The sequence below is a fragment of the Psammomys obesus genome, unplaced genomic scaffold (assembly GCF_907164565.1).
Source record: "Psammomys obesus unplaced genomic scaffold, mPsaObe1.curated_primary_1811, whole genome shotgun sequence".
NCBI lineage: Eukaryota > Metazoa > Chordata > Mammalia > Rodentia > Muridae > Psammomys > Psammomys obesus.
In genome coordinates this window covers 20,240,830-20,253,206 of record NW_026596134.1, presented here as the reverse complement: position 1 = coordinate 20,253,206, position 12,377 = coordinate 20,240,830, and positions in this window count along the sequence as shown.

The following is a 12,377-nucleotide window of genomic DNA, read 5'->3' as shown; positions in this document are numbered from 1 at the left end:
GCACATTTGCCAGCTAGTTGTTATGTTAACTTGACAAAAATTGGAGTCATCTGAGTGGAGAGAACCTCATCCATACAATCCCGCTGTAGGCAAGCCTGGAGGGCACTTTCTTTTCTTTTTATTTTTTTTAATTATTTTTATTTTTATTAATTACAGTTTATTCACTTTGTATCCCCCTTGTACCTCCCTTCCTCCTCCCCTCTCAATCCCACCCGCCCTCTTCCCCACCCGTGCCCCTCTCCCAGTCCACTGATAAGGGAGGTCCTCCTCCCCTTCTCTCTGATCCTAGTCTATCAGGTCTCATCAGGAGTGGCTGCATTGTCTTCTTCTGTGGTAAGGCTGCTTCCCCCTCAGGGGGAGGTAATCAAAGAGCAGGCCAATCAGTTCATGTCAGAGACAGTCCCCGTCCCCATTACTGTGGAGGCCACTTGGACACTGAACTACCATAGGCTAACTCTGTGCAGGGGTTCCAGGCCAGCCCCATGAATGGTCCTTGGCTGGGGTATCAGTTTCAGAAAAGACCCCTGTGCCCAGAATTTTAGGATCTGTCATTGTCCTTATGGAGTTCCTGTCCTCTCCAGGTCTTACTATCTCCCACTTCCTTCATAAGATTCCCTGCACTCTGCCCAAAGTGTGGCTATGAGTCTCAGCATCTGCCTCCATACCCTGCAGGGTAGAGACTTTCAGAAGCCTTCTGTGGTAGGCTCCTGTCCTGTTCCCTGTTTTCTCCCTCCTCCAATGCCCATCCTCTTTGCTTTTCTGAATGGAAAACTTCCTTAGTCATCAAGGAAATGCAAATCAAAACGACCTTGAGATTTCACCTTACACCCATCAGAATGGCTAAGATGAATAACTCAAGTGACATCACATGCCGGAGAGGATGTGGAGAAAGGGGAACCCTCCTCCACTAGTGGTGGGAATGTAAACTTATACAACCACTTTGGAAATCAATCATGCTCTATCTCAGACAATTAGGAATAGCGCTTCCTCAAGATCCAGCTATTCCACTCCTAGGCATATATCCAAAAGATGTTCAAGTACACAATAAGGACATTTGTTCAACCATGTTTGTAGCTGCTTCATTTGTAATAGCCAGAAGCTGGAAACAGCCCAGATGCCCCTCAGTTAAGGAATGGATACAGAAATTGTGGTACATTTACACAGTGGAATAGTACTCAGCGATAAAAAAAAAAAAAAAAAACAAGGAAATCATGAAATTTGCAGGTAAATGGTGGGATCTGGAAAAGGTCATCCTGAGTGAAGTATCACAAAAGCAGAAAGAAACACAGGGTATATACTCACTCATAAGTTGATATTAGACATATAATATAGGATAAACATACTAAAATCTGTACACCTAAGGATGCTAATCAAGAAAGACGACTCTGGCTAAGAGGGCATTTTCTTAATTAGTGGTTGGTGGGGGAGGGCCAAGACTATCATGGGTGGTGCCATCCCTGGGCTGATGATCCTAGGTTCCAGAAAGGTGTACTGAGCAAACCATGAGAGACAGAAGGAAACCAGTAAGCAGCAGTCCTCTATGGCCTCTTCGTCAGCTCCTGTCCTAGGTTTCTGCTCTGCTTGAGTTCCTACCTGTCTTTCTTTGACAGTGAACTGCTCTGTGGAATCATAATCAAAATAAACTCTTTCCTCCACAGCTTGATTTCAGTCATGGTGTTTAACACAGCACTAGCAACCTTAAGAAAGACATTCAGGTTTCACTTTTTTTTTCCGTACTAATGCATACAGTTCCAATGAATTCATTTCACCTGTTGAATATTTACCTTTCCCTTATTAATGGAAATTCATACTGCTTCAAATTTCTGCTACCAGATATAGTGTGAAATGGGCATTTCTGAATATGTCTCTTTGCAGATCTTGGTAAAAGGCTTTCTGTGGTACTTAGCCAGAAATAGGACGTCAGGACCTTGGGCTACGGGCACTGTCAAGTTCACTAGGTGCAGGGAGCAGAGCCAGTGGCTTCTATAACAGTGTTTTAATATACACAAGCACTGTTTGTGGACAGGGCTTCCTGGAGGCCTTGAAGCAATCGGTGTTGTCAGACATCTACAATTTTCACTGTCTGATGCTTTTTAAATGTATCTTATCACTGCTTTCCAATCTGGTTCCCATCCTCATTTAGCTATAAAAGTTGTCTTTTCATGAACATCTAATAATTATCTTCTTGCCAAATCATAAAGACTTCACTTGGACCCATCACTCGAATTGACCTCAATTGCATTTGGCAAGGCAGTTACCACCAAGTCCAGAGTCATTTTTTTTTCACTTTTTCTAATAGTTAGCAATATTCTGAGGTGGAAGAAACACTGAGCAAGAGTTCAGATGTGAATCTGCTAATTAAGTCAAGCAGTATCATCAAATAAATACACTTAACAATAGCACTGAAATATGAAAAGTTGCATGCATAAAAATAACTTTCATAAAATTAAGTACATGAGATAACTATCAAAACATATAGTCCAATAAGACTGCCTGAAATTATGAGGAATAGCATGAAATACTCACTCATACTAAGCAATACATTTAATTCATCATATGCCACTTATATCTTAATTCTGTTCAATGTAGTTTATGTGTTACTACTGCTAGCTAAAGCTTAGTATACTGGAGCCATATTGGTTTAAAACATACAAGTGATTTATTCTTTAAAATAACAAAATTTGAATTTACTGTTATGTCAAATAAGGGGATGGGAGCATCTCATGAAGGTTGCTATTGTTGGGTCATCCGCTTCATTTCCCATGAACTATATATGGCTCATTCTTAGTACACACGCTAGAACAGAAAAGGCAAGCGTGCTGACAAACACTATCCTGAAGACGTAATGAGGATACACAGGAGCTTTGGTGAGCTGCGTGAGACCTACACAAGCTCAGTTAAACATTTTAGCATGGGTGGGAAGGGATACAGAAGCCCCACACCTAGCTGAGAAACTATTGGCAGTTGATAGTTGTGGACAGAGAGTGACTTTTCCTTGAAAGGTAGCTTCTGGTAGGTTACCAATGCCCCAGTGAATGGGTATAACTGAAGAGCCATGCCTCTGCGATCAGTACTCACTGGCCTCAGTTTTTTTTTTAAATGATTTTTTTTTAAGTAATACCACTTGGCTCCAGCCCAAGAATCTTTAAACGGGTGAAATAGGCAACTGTATATGGGAAATTGAGTTGAAAATTGCCTACTGGAGCTTAACCAGTCTGAAACAGCTAACTCCACCACTGATGACACTGAACAAATATTCATTGAAGACATTCATGTAATAGACCCTTACTCAGGAGAGTGTGCAGTGAATATGGGCTTTTCATCTCAGTTTAGAAGAGACAGAATGCATTGTAAGTCATGTGGGCTCTGGTCAGTTTATCTTGTTTAGTGTTTGGATGGTGCATTTTGTTTGGGAGAAAGATTAGGGTAACTGTTGTCATTGGCAAAAATAAAACTCTGAAATTATAAAAGGCTGCTATAAAGTGAAGGGTCATGAACATAAAAAGATGAGGTCTAATTTCTTGGTATGATCTAAATCTAAGATCACAGAGGAATGACACCAGCTAAATCTCTTGAAGACATTTTTAATAAAAAAAAATTAAAAAGTATGTTTTTAAAACTCATTTAAAAGTCCTAATCTTTATCCCACACATGAGGCTGGAAGTTACTTGAACCTATAACCAAGAATCCTCAAGGGCCATGGTAATTTTATGTGAAACAAAGCTCTCCTTTTAGTTACAAAAGGAAAAAGCTATATTTCTCTGGTGTCTTTAGACCTGTGTTCTGAGTATTTTCCACACCTCTATCAAAGAAACAGTGTGATCTGTCTGTCTTGTAGTTTCTGTAGTCAGTCTTCAAATAGACAAGTCAGGAGAGAATATGATAATTCAAGTTTGGCAAAAGATCAGTCATGACTTTAATCTACTTTCATAAGACTTGTGATGATTCTGAGAAAGTCAGTGCAACAATTAGCTTATGCTGATCATCTAGGTAGATACTTTATGGAGTGAAAATGTTCTACTACCAAACTATATTCTCTCTCTCTCTCTTTCTTCTCCTCTCGTGTGTGTGTGTGTGTGTGTGTGTGTGTGTGTGTGTGTGTGTGTGTATGCACTCACAGGTACAGTGTGTGCATGTATGTGTCCATGTGTGCAAGTATGGAGGCCCAGAAGTCAACCACAGGTGTTATTCCTTAGGAGCCATTCACCTTGGTTTTGAGACAGGGTCTCTTGCTGGCTTAGAGCTTATCCGTTGGGCTACAATGACTGACCAGACAGTCCCTGGGATTATTCTGCCTTCATACCTTCAGCACCAGTACAGCGTGACAAGCTCAGATCACCACATCTGCTTCTGCTCACCTGGGTTCTGCAATCAAGCTCAAGTCCTCACTCTTGTCTGCCAGTTACTTCTCTGACAGAGCAAACTCTCCAGCCTGAAATGCTCCTTTTGTAAACCTTGAGAACTACCACATGGGTGAATTATTGTGATAGTCCATTAAAATCTTACTAACAAGCAGGTCAAGTTTCAGTGTGGGCTTTGCAATTCTAGCAGTTTTTGAAATGGTAATCTGAATTGCTGGCAAAAAAAAAAAAAAAAAGTATTTTTCAAGCGGCCCCTGACATATCTCACCAAGCGATGATATTCCAAATGCTGCCAAGGCTGTGCCTCAGCCTCTCTATTGGGATAATTGAAGAAACATCAGCATTTACCATTGGGTTTTGACGACATATATATGAGTCAGAGCATGCCTGTACTCCATGTTGAAGAGTTTTGAGTCTCAGGAAGAAATGTGCTTTGGCTAAATTTATGAGGCGAAGGACCAAACAGCCTGTTTTTAGAACTGGGAAAAAAGACCAATTGTGTCAGACTTGAAAAAAAAATTTAACTGTCAGGGGTTCTTGGCTGTTTGGCAGAATGCTTCAAGCACAGAGCATACAAAATCTGAAATTTCAAGAGAAAAATTCCAACTTCACTTCTCCTTATAATGGAATGTAAGCAGTTGGAGCTAAAATTTAAATATGGATAGGGCATAATAACACAGAAAACTGTAATTATTGTCCCACTTTAGTGAATATTCCAAAGATAATGTTACAAAATGATTTTTTAAACAACGCTTTCATCTATTGTTGTAACAAAATATTGTTGGCATAATCATGGTGCTTTGGCTAAAAACCTCTTTTGGAAGCTCATAAGAAAAAGTCCCTACCCTTGAACCATCCATAAATAGCTCAGAATAGGGATTTCTAATATTGTGTTTGACTTCATTTCCAAAATTAATGTTTATATAATCGTAGGAGAATAAAATGCCACCCCAGTGTTTCTTGTTACACTGCTAAGTGTTCGTAGTATATGCATGTGACTCTAAGTTTTGTACTTTTGGCAAAAAGGATGCCTGTCCAATAGATATGTACACTGTGATGCCCTTCCTTTCCCACAAAGCCTACCACAGAAGACTTGCTAGCACCCAAACATACACAACTATCACATAATAAATCCCCCCAACTGCTTATTCACAGAATTAATGCACTGTCTCCTCCTAGAACTACCACAAACAGAAGATTGTTTAGTGACCATGTTAAAATGCTAGCAATTTACATAACTTTCTCTTCTGCACTCTTTCTTTTGTAGGTACTTTATCTTGTTGCAATTTCTGATTGGAAAACTTTCTCACCTGGTATCTTGGGATCTTCATTTGTGACACTTCTAGATAACTGATCATGTTTCACAAACCTACTAGGGATCTCTGTTCAGAGGACATTCAGGCATGCTCTGGACCTTGGTGCAAATCTCCACTGTTATATATTTCTTTCAAGCCGCTTACCTGACACGTATGTGACACCTGCTGTCTACAGGTTCTGCCAAGGCACTGAGGAGCAACAGAACACACGTCAGACACCTTAGCGCTGCCTGTCCATGATCTGCTTAAATCCTTGCCAAACACGTTGCAATCAGCATTTGGCGTTTGAAATGCATCATTGTCCTCTTGCACCAGCTCACTTTCTTCACTAATATTTTGCCAACACTAAAAGCATTCTCCTTTTTATCCAGATGGCAACTATGGGTTAACTTTAGTACTGGGAAAAGATCTTTCTCTATTTCACATCTATTTCATGTCCATCTTGCTTATTTCTTTTGAATTGGTACCCATCCCACACACAAGAATTAGAAATCTGTTGCTTCCTTAGAGCAGGACTACCATTGGCATATTAGCTTAAATATGGTGTCTGCATAGTATCCCATCTCTTTTCAAAATCTTCATTTCTTTATTGTTATCTATGAAGGAAAATCTAAACTTCTCATTCTAGCATTTAGCACAATTTGCAAGGAGTTATGATACATTGCAACTGTCTCCTATAACTCTCAAATATGCATTTTTTGGTACTCAGTCCTCTTTGTTCTCAGAACTTACTTTAATTGACATTCCCCCTCTGTGTTCAAAACCTCCCAATGTATTTCCCATCATCCTCTGTATCTGGTTAGTTTTCACGTAAGATAAAGTTACATTTCTACCTGTTCCTGAATTTTCCCTTAACTCTTCCAGCCAATATTCCATTCACTCCAGTTCAGTCTCCTTATGATTCTTATTTTCAACCTACCTTCTTTCACAGTCTCCAATGTCATTCTGTTTGTATAAAGATTTACATGTCAAAACATGACTCTTACAGGTTTACATTGACAAAGTCCAAACGTTGTCTAAAAACTGTGCACAAGTGAGGTATCACGTAGAATGTCTGGCCTGTTTTAAAGTTCATGCATGTGTCTACGAGGACACAGTGCTAAGGGGGTCTCCTGCATGACAGTGTTTCTCTGCTTTTATTAGGACTCAGAATAATTCAGTTCTTCTACTCTTCATGATGACCCCATGGGGGTGTCATTTGTAGAAAATTAGCATTTCATATATTTTGGTGACAGGAAAAAAAATTGACTAGAGTTGTATTTTGACTTTGCTTTCTCTGTGTATTAAACATGGGAATTTGATTCTGTTAAGTGAATCAGTAAGTAGAGGACCTTGTGAATGACTGGCGTTCCAGATGTGTCAGTAAGCGCCCTTTGCTCCCCGCACAAGAAATGATGGCACGAGTTATAAAGATGGAGCAGAAAATGTGCTGTGACTAACAGCCCTAACACAGCCCTCTTCTTGCTCCATAACCTATTTATTATTTGCTTTTCAACACACTCTGCATTTGTTCCAGAGAATCTGAGGCAGGAATGAGCAGAGCTTTCCTTAAATGAGAACATGTTCAATCTGCGGTTCCATCGACAGCAAAGTGCTAATGGGCATTATTCAGGGAACTCGATACATCAGGAACAACACCCCTGTGGCTCGTAATGAGAATGAGGGACAGCTATCAGACTGCTTTGCCAAGGCCATGTTTCATTTTATCTGATTGGCAGTGCCAGCAAAGACAGAGGCCCTCATCCAGTATCTCCCAGTAATATGTTGGGTCTCCTGACGTTCCACTAATCACTTTGTACTTGAAAGTTGCTGATAATTCTATGGTCAGAGAAGCCTCATCTTCCTCCACTCTGTCTATTTACAAGGAAAAAAGTAACTGTCCAGTTGGCCATAAAGACTTCTGTACTCCAAAGGATTTGTGAAAAGATCACAATGCTGAGAGCAGCGTAAATCTGAAAGAAGAGAAGTCGAGACTGAACCAGGACAGAGAGTATGGGTTTTAGAAATTTTTCATTATGACAAACAAGGTAGTTTATTAAATGTTTTCTTTTGTAGCAGTCTTTGTTGTGATATAACTTACATAGTGCAGATTTGTTTGTTGCAAAGGTAATATTCTATGACTTTTAGAAAAATGTATGGATTTGTGTAGCTATGACAATGCAGCTTTAGAATTTACACTACCCACAAAGCCTTTTTGAAGGACTTGTTTGCAATTAATAGTTGCCCCTTGCTTGGCTCCCAGCAACCACTGATCTGCTTTAGAAATTTGTCTCGTCTGGGGATTTCATATACAAGATATTTTATAAATTTGCCCTAGGAAGCTCCACTAAATAAAATGTCTTTGAGGTTCAATTTGTTTTAGCATGTATCAGCAATCACTACTTTTTATTGCTGAATGGGAGTCAACTGCATGTTTATCCATTTATAAGTTCATGCCCACTAGGATTACCTCCAGTTGGAGATATAATTAATTATGCCATGACAAGCATGTATATGTCTATATTATCTTTGTGGCGCATGGGTTGTTTTTTTTTTTTTTTTGAAAAAAAAAATGAGACTATCCCCCTTCTCATTCCCTGAAAAATCAGTGTTTTTTTTCTAAATGTCACAATTCTAAACTCTACTGAAATCATGAAAACTCACAGAAAGGAGCAATGCCAGCAAAATTTAAAAAAAAATGAGAAGTCTGACCTGATTCACTTCAGTCTGCTGAATTCATTGCCCACCTTTTCCTCAGGTTTATTTTTGTGTCCAGAAACATATACAGAGAAATGACACAAGGTCAAATAAAAATGCTAGAAAAAGCAGCCTTTATCAAGGGTTAGATACTCTTTTCATCTGAGTTTACAATAGTCTAAAGAACACAATATGAACTTTCCTGATATTGACTTATCCAATACTTTAGATGTCCTAAGACTAACAGAGAAATTAATCCCCTATTAAGTTTTGATTTTCAGGTAAATAGTTTTTCCAAAAATATACTCAGCTATATAATTTTTAATCCCAAAGCAGAAAACTTTTACTATCAACTTTCAGATATAAAAACCTATCAACAGCAATCAGATTATTCCTGCCAAGGACTGAATGTATATTGCTCTCCCTCAGAGCATAAAGCAGAAGTTGCTTATATATATATTGCACTGTGGTTACTCTCCCTACCACCTCCCTCCCACCCTTCTCAACCCCTCTCCTGTTTTCACCTGTCCCTTTCTTAGATTCATGACTTTTGATTTTAAGACCCACTTAAATTAATAAGAGCTCCCTGTAAGATCAATAGATTGGGACTATCCATTGGAACCCCATTGTATCACCAATGGATAGACAACTAAAGCTAGTGGCTACCCTTCCCCAGTCTTTCCAGAAGCCAGACGGTCCAGCTTTCTCCCTGTTTCCCCTCACTACTGGGAATGCTGCAAGAGCCATCTCATAACCCAGCCTGAACCCCACATTGAGAGTATTCCTCTGTTCTGCTAGCATCAGCACCCCCACATATCTTAAAAACCCTAAACCATGTGTCTTGTTTCAGTAAAACACTCTAGGATGTTTCATTTTTCTAGAAAATTGGACTTAAACTTTTGTGTAACTTGAGTAGCAACACTCCGTAGAGCAGATGTTATGGCAGAAACAGGAAAGGAGATGGGAGCTGCTTCTGCAGGCAGTCTACAGAAGGAATAGGCAGGGATCATCACATTTAAGCTTTGCTAATTGGTTTATTCTTAAGAGGTAATTTATGGTGGAAAACTCTGAGTTTGAATCCGTTTCCTCTTGTCTCAAGGGACGACTTGCAATTCAGCAATTTCCGGCACTAGGAGTTGCTGACCCAACAACATGGCTTTTAGTAAATACAACGGCATAAGGAGCCAGTTAATTTATGCAATCCTGACCTAATCTTTTAACCCACATATATACCAAATGCATATGAGAAAGAGTAATTCTTCATAGCATTTAGCCGTAAGAATATAAGAAACACATTTTGCCCAGAGGATTTTTCCCCTTCATTTGAAAGTTAAATTGTGTATTTCAAAAATCTAAGCCATGTGTCTCACTGTTTGCTAACAGTAAAATGTTTTAAAAGAACTCACTGTCATATGAAGGAGGTCTGGCATGTCATGGTAGAAAGAGCAAACTGTGCCTTCTCTCAATATCTACAAACTTTCATGCTCAGAAACATACATGTGTGGCTCTAATTCACACTTCAAATAATACAGAAATGTTCTATTTCAGATGATTGTTTTGCAGGAATTCTGAAAATGTCATCTGATGTGAGCCATCAACATCTATAAAACCGATTAAAATAGTACTAAGTAGGGAAGGGGCGTTGGATCTGTGAAGAATTGGAGTAGGGGTGAATATGGCAAAACTCATTGTACAGGGAAAAAAATTAAGAGAAAAAAAGCTGCTATGTAGCAGGCACAGAACTATGTTATCTCCTTTACGAAACTGAGCTTGAATTTCAATTCATTATCAACCCATTTAATAACTGAAGGTAGCAAAGTGCCATGAGGCTAAAAACTGGGTTAACCATATAAAAGTTTATCATGAGTCCCTTCTAACACAAGGCCCCAGTGTCTTTCCATTTATGCTCTCTTACAGTTTGAGAAGTATAGTACAGAGAAAGCTACATCACTCTAATTTTCTTGTCAGGATAGTTTTACAAGATACAAACAAAAGCATACTGACACAGAGCTAGTTAACACATGTATAACTAAAGAACAATGAACCAAGATAGTACTACCATAAGTACTACCATAAGTAGAATGTTTATAAGAAAATAGTACCCAAAATTCAAAGGAGTTTTGAATTTTGCTAGAGAGAGCAAACTATGCCTTCCCTCAAGATCTACAAACATTCGTGCTCAGAAACACACACGTGTGGCTCTAACCCACACTTCATAAAACACAGAACTGGTTGATTTCAGATGATTGTTCTGTAGGCATTCTGAAATAGTTTGCTCTGGCTACCCAAATTCTCTTATGACTATGACTCATAATGCACCCTCCCTCTAGAACATACATCTTTTTATTGTAATTGTTGTAAGAGCCTAAAAACAGGACATCTTGAAAGTATATGCACTCCAAACAGCAAACAGGGAAAAAAACAGCATATAATACAGTCTCTGGATTCAGAATCAGTTGAATTCCAAACCAAGCTGTACTAGTCCCGACAATTATTCAATCAGGGTCCCTTTACTTTCCTCCTCTGTACTCCAGTGTCCTCATCTAAAAAATGGACATAATAATATCTATCTGAGTGGAATGCTATAATAATTAAATGAGATTATATTTAGAAAAGGTTGGCTTGGCTGCTGAGTCATAATAAGCACATTGTAACCCATGGTTGTGGTTGTAGCTAAACAATCAAGAAGAAAACACTGGTAATCATCGGAGACACCCAGAGTCCAAAGGAGCGACATTTTCAAATAATTATAGTCCATGATAGGAAAAGGAGAGAGGAAGTGAAGGTCTTGGCAGAATTTGGGGAAAATGGGATAAGAAAGAGACTGTCAGAACTGGCCTGAAGGAAGTGCAGGCCACCACGCTGACTGTATGCAGCAAAGGAAGACTGGATGATGACGTGTGTGTGTGTGAGAGAGAGACCTTCCACTGAGATATTTGTACAAGAAAAAAAAAAAATAAGGCATCAAAGAAGAGACTATTTTCCTTGGATTAGAGGAAACTAAAAATTAGGACACTTGGATTTCTCTGGCTCAAAAATCATCCAAGAAGATTTAGCTTATGCACATCCAGCCTGAAAGTCATCATATTAACACTAATAAGAACCACATATCAGACCAACCACATATCAGATGTGTGTGTGTATGTAAGATTGATTACCATTTTTTTGGTTTAATAAAAATGAATATCTGTGTTTTTATAAAAAGAGCACTAAGTATGTCTCCTTTAAGTTAGTGACTATGTGTTCTTAAGATACAGGTTAAAAAAATTGTAGATTGTAGCAGATATGGCCCACTATTTGTTTTTGTAAGTAAAGTTTTGCTACAACCTAAATGAGCTCATGTTTTGTACACTCTATGGCAGTTTTTAAGTCAAAATGGTGGAAGCGAGTAGTTGCAACAGAGAATGTATAACCACTGCTGGTAAAGTCAGGGTGACAGAATCTAGAGTCACCTGGGAGGTGGCTTCTGGGAGTGCTTTTCAGAGATTATCTTGATTACACTAATTAACATGGGAAAAATCTCCCCATTAGGTGGTTGTATCCATTGACTAGAATCCTGGACCACCTGAAACGGAAAAAACAAGCTCTTCTTGTATCTATTCATTGCTCAGCTTCTTCAAGTTCTTGGTGCCTTGGCTTTCCTGTCATGATGGACTGTACCATGAACTGCTAGCTAAAATAAGCCCACCCTCCTTAAATTTCTTTCGTCAGAGTATTTGATCAGAACGACAAGGAAAGAAACTAAGACAGACTGTGTGAAAAACAAATCCAGAAAATGTATCATGTGTGTATGGCAAAAGCATGCTTATGCCCTGCTTTGCACCTTAAAGTAAGAATCATGAACTAATCCTGTCAGTCTGTCTTAGCAAAGTACCATAAACCTGGCATCTTCAACAACAGGCATTTGTTTTATGTCGGGTAAGAGTTCTAGGTCAGGATGGGACCACGGTTTCTGAGACCACTCTGCCTAGGTTATAGAAGACCATCTTGGAATGTGGTAGAGAGGAAGAGAGAATATGACAGC